The following is a 12,500-nucleotide window of genomic DNA, read 5'->3' as shown; positions in this document are numbered from 1 at the left end:
ACGATGGACGAACGGACAAGCCGTCCGCCACCGATTGGTTTTGATCTAATAAAAGCATTCCTCCCATCTCTGGGTGGAATTCTGGTTTGCATGTATTAGCTCTAGAATTACCACAGTTATCCAAGTAATGTTTTGTACGATCTAAGAAACCAAAACTGATTTAATGAGCCATTCGCGGTTTCACCTTAATTCGGTATGTACTTAGACATGCATGGCTTAATCTTTGAGACAAGCATATGACTACTGGCAGGATCAACCAGGGAGCTTAGTTATTATTGTAAATTTAAATTTTCGTCGTCGGCCCTCCCTGTAAGACCGATCGACGTTAAGCCATTTCTCTTTTGTATGTAACACACATTTCATAAATTTTGTACCTCTTATAGAGGCCAAATATTCTCCTCCTCCTCTCATAAAGCACGAAAATCACTTTCACGCCGTGCATCCATCGTGCAAGCACGTAGACCACACACGCTGGACAATATAATAAAAGATAGCGCGGACAGTGGCATGCTATACAAATCGAGAAAGCGCGTACAGTGATCATGCTGGTCATTTTGCCACCAAATTTTATAATCTTTATCATTAGAGCGGGCCCACCAACCTCGTCTCTGTACTTTATACATTTCTCCTCCATCTGCACACACCTTTTCAAACATTAACGGAGAGAGTTCCTTGGACTTGCTTTAAATGTACATATTAGATATGTTGGAATCTCTCTCCTTTAGAAGTTTCCCCAGCCTTAAAACTTCTTTCATTTTTACTCCTCTCTCCATACTTATTTTCCTCTCTGAACGTATCAGAGAGGATTTTATTTCTGACACCTCTTGACTTTTCTTAAATTCAGGGACGTAATTTTGTTCATAATTCAGTGGACTTTTGTGTATTTTATACTTTAAATATTTCCAAACAGTCTCCCTTCTAAAAGTGATAGAACGAATTTTCGTCTAACACTACTTTCTTGGTTCAAAAATTTTATACAATCTTATAACTTTTTCAGTTTTAACAAATTTTGGTTACAGACAGTTGATGCTCAGTTTGTACAAGTATGCAACATTTATAAGTGCATACAGGTCACCAGCCTTATATTACAAGGCTCACCACATATGGGCCATTCGGTCTTAGACACCGACCCGTGGTAATGCTGTGTGGAGATTAATAATAATCCGCAACGGAAAACCGGAACGAGAATAGTCGAGAAAGTATATTCTCGAGGAGCGGTAGACTGCTTTTCAACCGAAGTCATAAAAGAGCCACACGCTCGACGCTACTCCCGACCGGTCCGAGCGAACCGAAAGTGCCTTCCTATAAATACCGAACGGCCGGCCGCTAGGTCGGCGACGCATGGGCTTACGCCCAGGCGTATGCCTGTGCAAACCGCCGTGAGAGCGTACCATCCCGCCGGCACGGTAAAACTTAGACTGAAAATATCGTCGAACATATCCTTTCATTTTATAACGTTCTATACATGAAAATTAATAAATTAACATGCAGGACATAATAAATTCACATTCTCATGTAAATCATGGGTTTAATTAATATTTTAAAAAATTTTAAAACCGCCCAGAACCGATGAGATGAAAATATTAAAACGATATTTTTGCATTTTCTTACGGTAAAACATTAACAAATAAGCGACTATAGCAATATAAAACTCCATTTGTAATTTAATTAATCAAAATTAATATTTTTTTTTGATTTTTCAGCGATCCAGAACCGATGAGACGAAAACATTAAAACGATATTTTTGCATTTTCTTACGACAAAACATTAACAAATACGAGACTATAACAATATAAAACTACATATGTAATTTAATTAATCAAAATTAATAATTTTTTTTGATTTTTCAGTGATCCAGAACCGATAAGTCGAAAATTTTAACAATCATATTTTTGCATTCTGTACCGTGGATCCATCGTTAAACGCTATTAAACTAACGTCCGTGATGGTATAAATGCAGATTTTCGCTCCGTTTAGCCAAAATAACGAACTTTAGGTGCGCTCCGAAATATTTCAAAGTGCCAGCGGCGTATTGCTTCGCCTCTTAGAACCGATTAGTCGAAAATTTTAACAATCATATTTTTGCATTCTGTACCGTGGATCGATCGTTAAACGCTATTAAACTAGCGTCCGTGATGGTATAAATGCAGATTTTCGCTCCGTTTAGCCAAAATAACGAACTTTAGGTGCGCTCCGAAATATTTCAAAGTCCCAGCGGCGTATTGCTTCGCCTCTTAGAACCGATTAGTCGAAAATTTTAACAATCATATTTTTGCATTCTGTACCGTGGATCCATCGTTAAACGCTATTAAACTAACGTCCGTGATGGTATAAATGCAGATTTTCGCTCCGTTTAGCCAAAATAACGAACTTTAGGTGCGCTCCGAAATATTTCAAAGTCCCAGCGGCGTATTGCTTCGCCTCTTAGAACCGATTAGTCGAAAATTTTAACAATCATATTTTTGCATTCTGTACCGTGGATCCATCGTTAAACGCTATTAAACTAACGTCCGTGATGGTATAAATGCAGATTTTCGCTCCGTTTAGCCAAAATAACGAACTTTAGGTGCGCTCCGAAATATTTCAAAGTCCCAGCCGCGTATTGCTTCGCCTCTTAGAACCGATTAGTCGAAAATTTTAACAATCATATTTTTGCATTCTGTACCGTGGATCCATCGTTAAACGCTATTAAACTAACGTCCGTGATGGTATAAATGCAGATTTTCGCTCCGTTTAGCCAAAATAACGAACTTTAGGTGCGCTCCGAAATATTTCAAAGTCCCAGCGGCGTATTGCTTCGCCTCTTAGAACCGATTAGTCGAAAATTTTAACAATCATATTTTTGCATTCTGTACCGTGGATCCATCGTTAAACGCTATTAAACTAACGTCCGTGATGGTATAAATGCAGATTTTCGCTCCGTTTAGCCAAAATAACGAACTTTAGGTGCGCTCCGAAATATTTCAAAGTCCCAGCGGCGTATTGCTTCGCCTCTTAGAACCGATTAGTCGAAAATTTTAACAATCATATTTTTGCATTCTGTACCGTGGATCGATCGTTAAACGCTATTGAACTAACGTCCGTGATGGTATAAATGCAGATTTTCGCTCCGTTTAGCCAAAATAACGAACTTTAAGTGCGCTCCGAAATATTTCAAAGTCCCAGCGGCGTATTGCTTCGCCTCTTAGAACCGATTAGTCGAAAATTTTAACAATCATATTTTTGCATTCTGTACCGTGGATCCATCGTTAAACGCTATTAAACTAACGTCCGTGATGGTATAAATGCAGATTTTCGCTCCGTTTAGCCAAAATAACGAACTTTAGGTGCGCTCCGAAATATTTCAAAGTCCCAGCGGCGTATTGCTTCGCCTCTTAGAACCGATTAGTCGAAAATTTTAACAATCATATTTTGGCATTCTGTACCGTGGATCCATCGTTAAACGCTATTAAACTAACGTCCGTGATGGTATAAATGCAGATTTTCGCTCCGTTTAGCCAAAATAACGAACTTTAGGTGCGCTCCGAAATATTTCAAAGTCCCAGCGGCGTATTGCTTCGCCTCTTAGAACCGATTAGTCGAAAATTTTAACAATCATATTTTTGCATTCTGTACCGTGGATCCATCGTTAAACGCTATTAAACTAACGTCCGTGATGGTATAAATGCAGATTTTCGCTCCGTTTAGCCAAAATAACGAACTTTAGGTGCGCTCCGAAATATTTCAAAGTCCCAGCCGCGTATTGCTTCGCCTCTTAGAACCGATTAGTCGAAAATTTTAACAATCATATTTTTGCATTCTGTACCGTGGATCCATCGTTAAACGCTATTAAACTAACGTCCGTGATGGTATAAATGCAGATTTTCGCTCCGTTTAGCCAAAATAACGAACTTTAGGTGCGCTCCGAAATATTTCAAAGTCCCAGCGGCGTATTGCTTCGCCTCTTAGAACCGATTAGTCGAAAATTTTAACAATCATATTTTTGCATTCTGTACCGTGGATCCATCGTTAAACGCTATTAAACTAACGTCCGTGATGGTATAAATGCAGATTTTCGCTCCGTTTAGCCAAAATAACGAACTTTAGGTGCGCTCCGAAATATTTCAAAGTCCCAGCGGCGTATTGCTTCGCCTCTTAGAACCGATTAGTCGAAAATTTTAACAATCATATTTTTGCATTCTGTACCGTGGATCCATCGTTAAACGCTATTAAACTAACGTCCGTGATGGTATAAATGCAGATTTTCGCTCCGTTTAGCCAAAATAACGAACTTTAGGTGCGCTCCGAAATATTTCAAAGTCCCAGCGGCGTATTGCTTCGCCTCTTAGAACCGATTAGTCGAAAATTTTAACAATCATATTTTTGCATTCTGTACCGTGGATCGATCGTTAAACGCTATTGAACTAACGTCCGTGATGGTATAAATGCAGATTTTCGCTCCGTTTAGCCAAAATAACGAACTTTAAGTGCGCTCCGAAATATTTCAAAGTCCCAGCGGCGTATTGCTTCGCCTCTTAGAACCGATTAGTCGAAAATTTTAACAATCATATTTTTGCATTCTGTACCGTGGATCCATCGTTAAACGCTATTAAACTAACGTCCGTGATGGTATAAATGCAGATTTTCGCTCCGTTTAGCCAAAATAACGAACTTTAGGTGCGCTCCGAAATATTTCAAAGTCCCAGCGGCGTATTGCTTCGCCTCTTAGAACCGATTAGTCGAAAATTTTAACAATCATATTTTTGCATTCTGTACCGTGGATCCATCGTTAAACGCTATTAAACTAACGTCCGTGATGGTATAAATGCAGATTTTCGCTCCGTTTAGCCAAAATAACGAACTTTAGGTGCGCTCCGAAATATTTCAAAGTCCCAGCGGCGTATTGCTTCGCCTCTTAGAACCGATTAGTCGAAAATTTTAACAATCATATTTTTGCATTCTGTACCGTGGATCCATCGTTAAACGCTATTAAACTAACGTCCGTGATGGTATAAATGCAGATTTTCGCTCCGTTTAGCCAAAATAACGAACTTTAGGTGCGCTCCGAAATATTTCAAAGTCCCAGCGGCGTATTGCTTCGCCTCTTAGAACCGATTAGTCGAAAATTTTAACAATCATATTTTTGCATTCTGTACCGTGGATCGATCGTTAAACGCTATTGAACTAACGTCCGTGATGGTATAAATGCAGATTTTCGCTCCGTTTAGCCAAAATAACGAACTTTAAGTGCGCTCCGAAATATTTCAAAGTCCCAGCCGCGTATTGCTTTGCCCCGAAATTTTTCAAAGTTCCAGCGGCGTGTTGCTTTCAAAGTGCCTCCCTCTAAATACCGATCGGCAGGCCGCTAGGTCGGCGACGCACGGGCTTACGCCCAGGCGTATACGGGGGCAAATCGCCGTGAGAGCGTGCGATTTTGACTTTCGCAATAAGATAGTCTCCTTTATGAAAAGGAGCGTACACGTCTCCCAAAAAAAAAAACAGTTTCATGACGATCAATGTAGTTCTTGATCGAAATGTATCATAGGACGAAGATTTTATCGAAAAGTACGAACTTTGGCGACGCATCGAAATTTTTCAAAGTTCCAACGGCGTGTTGCTTTCAAAGTGCCTCCCTCTAAATACCGATCGGCAGGCCGCTAGGTCGGCGACGCACGGGCTTACGCCCAGGCGTATACGGGGGCAAATCGCCGTGAGAGCGTGCGATTTTGACTTTCGCAATAAGATAGTCTCCTTTATGAAAAGGAGCGTACACGTCTCCCAAAAAAAAAAACAGTTTCATGACGATCAATGTAGTTCTTGATCGAAATGTATCATAGGACGAAGATTTTATCGAAAAGTACGAACTTTGGCGACGCATCGAAATTTTTCAAAGTTCCAACGGCGTGTTGCTTTCAAAGTGCCTCCCTCTAAATACCGATCGGCAGGCCGCTAGGTCGGCGACGCACGGGCTTACGCCCAGGCGTATACGGGGGCAAATCGCCGTGAGAGCGTGCGATTTTGACTTTCGCAATAAGATAGTCTCCTTTATGAAAAGGAGCGTACACGTCTCCCAAAAAAAAAAACAGTTTCATGACGATCAATGTAGTTCTTGATCGAAATGTATCATAGGACGAAGATTTTATCGAAAAGTACGAACTTTGGCGACGCATCGAAATTTTTCAAAGTTCCAACGGCGTGTTGCTTTCAAAGTGCCTCCCTCTAAATACCGATCGGCAGGCCGCTAGGTCGGCGACGCACGGGCTTACGCCCAGGCGTATACGGGGGCAAATCGCCGTGAGAGCGTGCGATTTTGACTTTCGCAATAAGATAGTCTCCTTTATGAAAAGGAGCGTACACGTCTCCCAAAAAAAAAAACAGTTTCATGACGATCAATGTAGTTCTTGATCGAAATGTATCATAGGACGAAGATTTTATCGAAAAGTACGAACTTTGGCGACGCATCGAAATTTTTCAAAGTTCCAACGGCGTGTTGCTTTCAAAGTGCCTCCCTCTAAATACCGATCGGCAGGCCGCTAGGTCGGCGACGCACGGGCTTACGCCCAGGCGTATACGGGGGCAAATCGCCGTGAGAGCGTGCGATTTTGACTTTCGCAATAAGATAGTCTCCTTTATGAAAAGGAGCGTACACGTCTCCCAAAAAAAAAAACAGTTTCATGACGATCAATGTAGTTCTTGATCGAAATGTATCATAGGACGAAGATTTTATCGAAAAGTACGAACTTTGGCGACGCATCGAAATTTTTCAAAGTTCCAACGGCGTGTTGCTTTCAAAGTGCCTCCCTCTAAATACCGATCGGCAGGCCGCTAGGTCGGCGACGCACGGGCTTACGCCCAGGCGTATACGGGGGCAAATCGCCGTGAGAGCGTGCGATTTTGACTTTCGCAATAAGATAGTCTCCTTTATGAAAAGGAGCGTACACGTCTCCCAAAAAAAAAAACAGTTTCATGACGATCAATGTAGTTCTTGATCGAAATGTATCATAGGACGAAGATTTTATCGAAAAGTACGAACTTTGGCGACGCATCGAAATTTTTCAAAGTTCCAACGGCGTGTTGCTTTCAAAGTGCCTCCCTCTAAATACCGATCGGCAGGCCGCTAGGTCGGCGACGCACGGGCTTACGCCCAGGCGTATACGGGGGCAAATCGCCGTGAGAGCGTGCGATTTTGACTTTCGCAATAAGATAGTCTCCTTTATGAAAAGGAGCGTACACGTCTCCCAAAAAAAAAAACAGTTTCATGACGATCAATGTAGTTCTTGATCGAAATGTATCATAGGACGAAGATTTTATCGAAAAGTACGAACTTTGGCGACGCATCGAAATTTTTCAAAGTTCCAACGGCGTGTTGCTTTCAAAGTGCCTCCCTCTAAATACCGATCGGCAGGCCGCTAGGTCGGCGACGCACGGGCTTACGCCCAGGCGTATACGGGGGCAAATCGCCGTGAGAGCGTGCGATTTTGACTTTCGCAATAAGATAGTCTCCTTTATGAAAAGGAGCGTACACGTCTCCCAAAAAAAAAAACAGTTTCATCACGATCAATGTAGATCATGGGTTTTATTCATATTTTTGGAGATGTAGTAACCTTACAGAGCCGATGAGACGAAAATATTAAAATACATGTTTTTGCATTTCACATTATTTCATTGCAATAATCTTGTATTCGTTTATTATTTACGCGCGCTGGTAAGGTTAGGTTGTATATTAGTATTCCACGCGATCGTGTTCTTTTCGCCATGAATTATTTCCAAGTTCCAGCGGCGTATTGCTTTGCCCCGAAATTTTTCAAAGTCCCAGCGGCGTATTGCTTCGCCTCTTAGAACCGATTAGTCGAAAATTTTAACAATCATATTTTTGCATTCTGTACCGTGGATCGATCGTTAAACGCTATTGAACTAACGTCCGTGATGGTATAAATGCAGATTTTCGCTCCGTTTAGCCAAAATAACGAACTTTAAGTGCGCTCCGAAATATTTCAAAGTCCCAGCGGCGTATTGCTTCGCCTCTTAGAACCGATTAGTCGAAAATTTTAACAATCATATTTTTGCATTCTGTACCGTGGATCCATCGTTAAACGCTATTAAACTAACGTCCGTGATGGTATAAATGCAGATTTTCGCTCCGTTTAGCCAAAATAACGAACTTTAGGTGCGCTCCGAAATATTTCAAAGTCCCAGCGGCGTATTGCTTCGCCTCTTAGAACCGATTAGTCGAAAATTTTAACAATCATATTTTTGCATTCTGTACCGTGGATCCATCGTTAAACGCTATTAAACTAACGTCCGTGATGGTATAAATGCAGATTTTCGCTCCGTTTAGCCAAAATAACGAACTTTAGGTGCGCTCCGAAATATTTCAAAGTCCCAGCGGCGTATTGCTTCGCCTCTTAGAACCGATTAGTCGAAAATTTTAACAATCATATTTTTGCATTCTGTACCGTGGATCCATCGTTAAACGCTATTAAACTAACGTCCGTGATGGTATAAATGCAGATTTTCGCTCCGTTTAGCCAAAATAACGAACTTTAGGTGCGCTCCGAAATATTTCAAAGTCCCAGCGGCGTATTGCTTCGCCTCTTAGAACCGATTAGTCGAAAATTTTAACAATCATATTTTTGCATTCTGTACCGTGGATCGATCGTTAAACGCTATTGAACTAACGTCCGTGATGGTATAAATGCAGATTTTCGCTCCGTTTAGCCAAAATAACGAACTTTAAGTGCGCTCCGAAATATTTCAAAGTCCCAGCCGCGTATTGCTTTGCCCCGAAATTTTTCAAAGTTCCAGCGGCGTGTTGCTTTCAAAGTGCCTCCCTCTAAATACCGATCGGCAGGCCGCTAGGTCGGCGACGCACGGGCTTACGCCCAGGCGTATACGGGGGCAAATCGCCGTGAGAGCGTGCGATTTTGACTTTCGCAATAAGATAGTCTCCTTTATGAAAAGGAGCGTACACGTCTCCCAAAAAAAAAAACAGTTTCATGACGATCAATGTAGTTCTTGATCGAAATGTATCATAGGACGAAGATTTTATCGAAAAGTACGAACTTTGGCGACGCATCGAAATTTTTCAAAGTTCCAACGGCGTGTTGCTTTCAAAGTGCCTCCCTCTAAATACCGATCGGCAGGCCGCTAGGTCGGCGACGCACGGGCTTACGCCCAGGCGTATACGGGGGCAAATCGCCGTGAGAGCGTGCGATTTTGACTTTCGCAATAAGATAGTCTCCTTTATGAAAAGGAGCGTACACGTCTCCCAAAAAAAAAAACAGTTTCATGACGATCAATGTAGTTCTTGATCGAAATGTATCATAGGACGAAGATTTTATCGAAAAGTACGAACTTTGGCGACGCATCGAAATTTTTCAAAGTTCCAACGGCGTGTTGCTTTCAAAGTGCCTCCCTCTAAATACCGATCGGCAGGCCGCTAGGTCGGCGACGCACGGGCTTACGCCCAGGCGTATACGGGGGCAAATCGCCGTGAGAGCGTGCGATTTTGACTTTCGCAATAAGATAGTCTCCTTTATGAAAAGGAGCGTACACGTCTCCCAAAAAAAAAAACAGTTTCATGACGATCAATGTAGTTCTTGATCGAAATGTATCATAGGACGAAGATTTTATCGAAAAGTACGAACTTTGGCGACGCATCGAAATTTTTCAAAGTTCCAACGGCGTGTTGCTTTCAAAGTGCCTCCCTCTAAATACCGATCGGCAGGCCGCTAGGTCGGCGACGCACGGGCTTACGCCCAGGCGTATACGGGGGCAAATCGCCGTGAGAGCGTGCGATTTTGACTTTCGCAATAAGATAGTCTCCTTTATGAAAAGGAGCGTACACGTCTCCCAAAAAAAAAAACAGTTTCATGACGATCAATGTAGTTCTTGATCGAAATGTATCATAGGACGAAGATTTTATCGAAAAGTACGAACTTTGGCGACGCATCGAAATTTTTCAAAGTTCCAACGGCGTGTTGCTTTCAAAGTGCCTCCCTCTAAATACCGATCGGCAGGCCGCTAGGTCGGCGACGCACGGGCTTACGCCCAGGCGTATACGGGGGCAAATCGCCGTGAGAGCGTGCGATTTTGACTTTCGCAATAAGATAGTCTCCTTTATGAAAAGGAGCGTACACGTCTCCCAAAAAAAAAAACAGTTTCATGACGATCAATGTAGTTCTTGATCGAAATGTATCATAGGACGAAGATTTTATCGAAAAGTACGAACTTTGGCGACGCATCGAAATTTTTCAAAGTTCCAACGGCGTGTTGCTTTCAAAGTGCCTCCCTCTAAATACCGATCGGCAGGCCGCTAGGTCGGCGACGCACGGGCTTACGCCCAGGCGTATACGGGGGCAAATCGCCGTGAGAGCGTGCGATTTTGACTTTCGCAATAAGATAGTCTCCTTTATGAAAAGGAGCGTACACGTCTCCCAAAAAAAAAAACAGTTTCATGACGATCAATGTAGTTCTTGATCGAAATGTATCATAGGACGAAGATTTTATCGAAAAGTACGAACTTTGGCGACGCATCGAAATTTTTCAAAGTTCCAACGGCGTGTTGCTTTCAAAGTGCCTCCCTCTAAATACCGATCGGCAGGCCGCTAGGTCGGCGACGCACGGGCTTACGCCCAGGCGTATACGGGGGCAAATCGCCGTGAGAGCGTGCGATTTTGACTTTCGCAATAAGATAGTCTCCTTTATGAAAAGGAGCGTACACGTCTCCCAAAAAAAAAAACAGTTTCATGACGATCAATGTAGTTCTTGATCGAAATGTATCATAGGACGAAGATTTTATCGAAAAGTACGAACTTTGGCGACGCATCGAAATTTTTCAAAGTTCCAACGGCGTGTTGCTTTCAAAGTGCCTCCCTCTAAATACCGATCGGCAGGCCGCTAGGTCGGCGACGCACGGGCTTACGCCCAGGCGTATACGGGGGCAAATCGCCGTGAGAGCGTGCGATTTTGACTTTCGCAATAAGATAGTCTCCTTTATGAAAAGGAGCGTACACGTCTCCCAAAAAAAAAAACAGTTTCATGACGATCAATGTAGTTCTTGATCGAAATGTATCATAGGACGAAGATTTTATCGAAAAGTACGAACTTTGGCGACGCATCGAAATTTTTCAAAGTTCCAACGGCGTGTTGCTTTCAAAGTGCCTCCCTCTAAATACCGATCGGCAGGCCGCTAGGTCGGCGACGCACGGGCTTACGCCCAGGCGTATACGGGGGCAAATCGCCGTGAGAGCGTGCGATTTTGACTTTCGCAATAAGATAGTCTCCTTTATGAAAAGGAGCGTACACGTCTCCCAAAAAAAAAAACAGTTTCATGACGATCAATGTAGTTCTTGATCGAAATGTATCATAGGACGAAGATTTTATCGAAAAGTACGAACTTTGGCGACGCATCGAAATTTTTCAAAGTTCCAACGGCGTGTTGCTTTCAAAGTGCCTCCCTCTAAATACCGATCGGCAGGCCGCTAGGTCGGCGACGCACGGGCTTACGCCCAGGCGTATACGGGGGCAAATCGCCGTGAGAGCGTGCGATTTTGACTTTCGCAATAAGATAGTCTCCTTTATGAAAAGGAGCGTACACGTCTCCCAAAAAAAAAAACAGTTTCATCACGATCAATGTAGTTCTTGATCGAAATGTATCATAGGACGAAGATTTTATCGAAAAGTACGAACTTTGGCGACGCATCGAAATTTTTCAAAGTTCCAACGGCGTGTTGCTTTCAAAGTGCCTCCCTCTAAATACCGATCGGCAGGCCGCTAGGTCGGCGACGCACGGGCTTACGCCCAGGCGTATACGGGGGCAAATCGCCGTGAGAGCGTGCGATTTTGACTTTCGCAATAAGATAGTCTCCTTTATGAAAAGGAGCGTACACGTCTCCCAAAAAAAAAAACAGTTTCATGACGATCAATGTAGTTCTTGATCGAAATGTATCATAGGACGAAGATTTTATCGAAAAGTACGAACTTTGGCGACGCATCGAAATTTTTCAAAGTTCCAACGGCGTGTTGCTTTCAAAGTGCCTCCCTCTAAATACCGATCGGCAGGCCGCTAGGTCGGCGACGCACGGGCTTACGCCCAGGCGTATACGGGGGCAAATCGCCGTGAGAGCGTGCGATTTTGACTTTCGCAATAAGATAGTCTCCTTTATGAAAAGGAGCGTACACGTCTCCCAAAAAAAAAAACAGTTTCATGACGATCAATGTAGTTCTTGATCGAAATGTATCATAGGACGAAGATTTTATCGAAAAGTACGAACTTTGGCGACGCATCGAAATTTTTCAAAGTTCCAACGGCGTGTTGCTTTCAAAGTGCCTCCCTCTAAATACCGATCGGCAGGCCGCTAGGTCGGCGACGCACGGGCTTACGCCCAGGCGTATACGGGGGCAAATCGCCGTGAGAGCGTGCGATTTTGACTTTCGCAATAAGATAGTCTCCTTTATGAAAAGGAGCGTACACGTCTCCCAAAAAAAAAAACAGTTTCATGACGATCAATGTAGTTCTT

At 42.9% G+C, this 12,500-nt stretch overlaps 1 non-coding gene across 1 annotated transcript in view; it reads right to left on the bottom strand.

Annotated features, from left to right (window-relative positions):
- Positions 1-263, bottom strand: part of LOC143307546 (small subunit ribosomal RNA) — a 1,905-nt gene extending 1,642 nt beyond the window's left edge. The window contains exon 1 of the ribosomal RNA XR_013064664.1: positions 1-263. This exon is cut by the window's left edge and continues 1,642 nt beyond it. This is a non-coding gene — a ribosomal RNA (small subunit ribosomal RNA).
- Between the last annotated feature and the right edge of the window lie 12,237 nt (positions 264-12,500).

The sequence above is a fragment of the Osmia lignaria genome, unplaced genomic scaffold (genome assembly GCF_051020975.1).
Source record: "Osmia lignaria lignaria isolate PbOS001 unplaced genomic scaffold, iyOsmLign1 scaffold0059, whole genome shotgun sequence".
NCBI classification, from domain to species: domain Eukaryota; kingdom Metazoa; phylum Arthropoda; class Insecta; order Hymenoptera; family Megachilidae; genus Osmia; species Osmia lignaria.
Note: the sequence above shows the minus strand (reverse complement) of the source record. Positions and strands in the feature narration are given on the sequence as shown.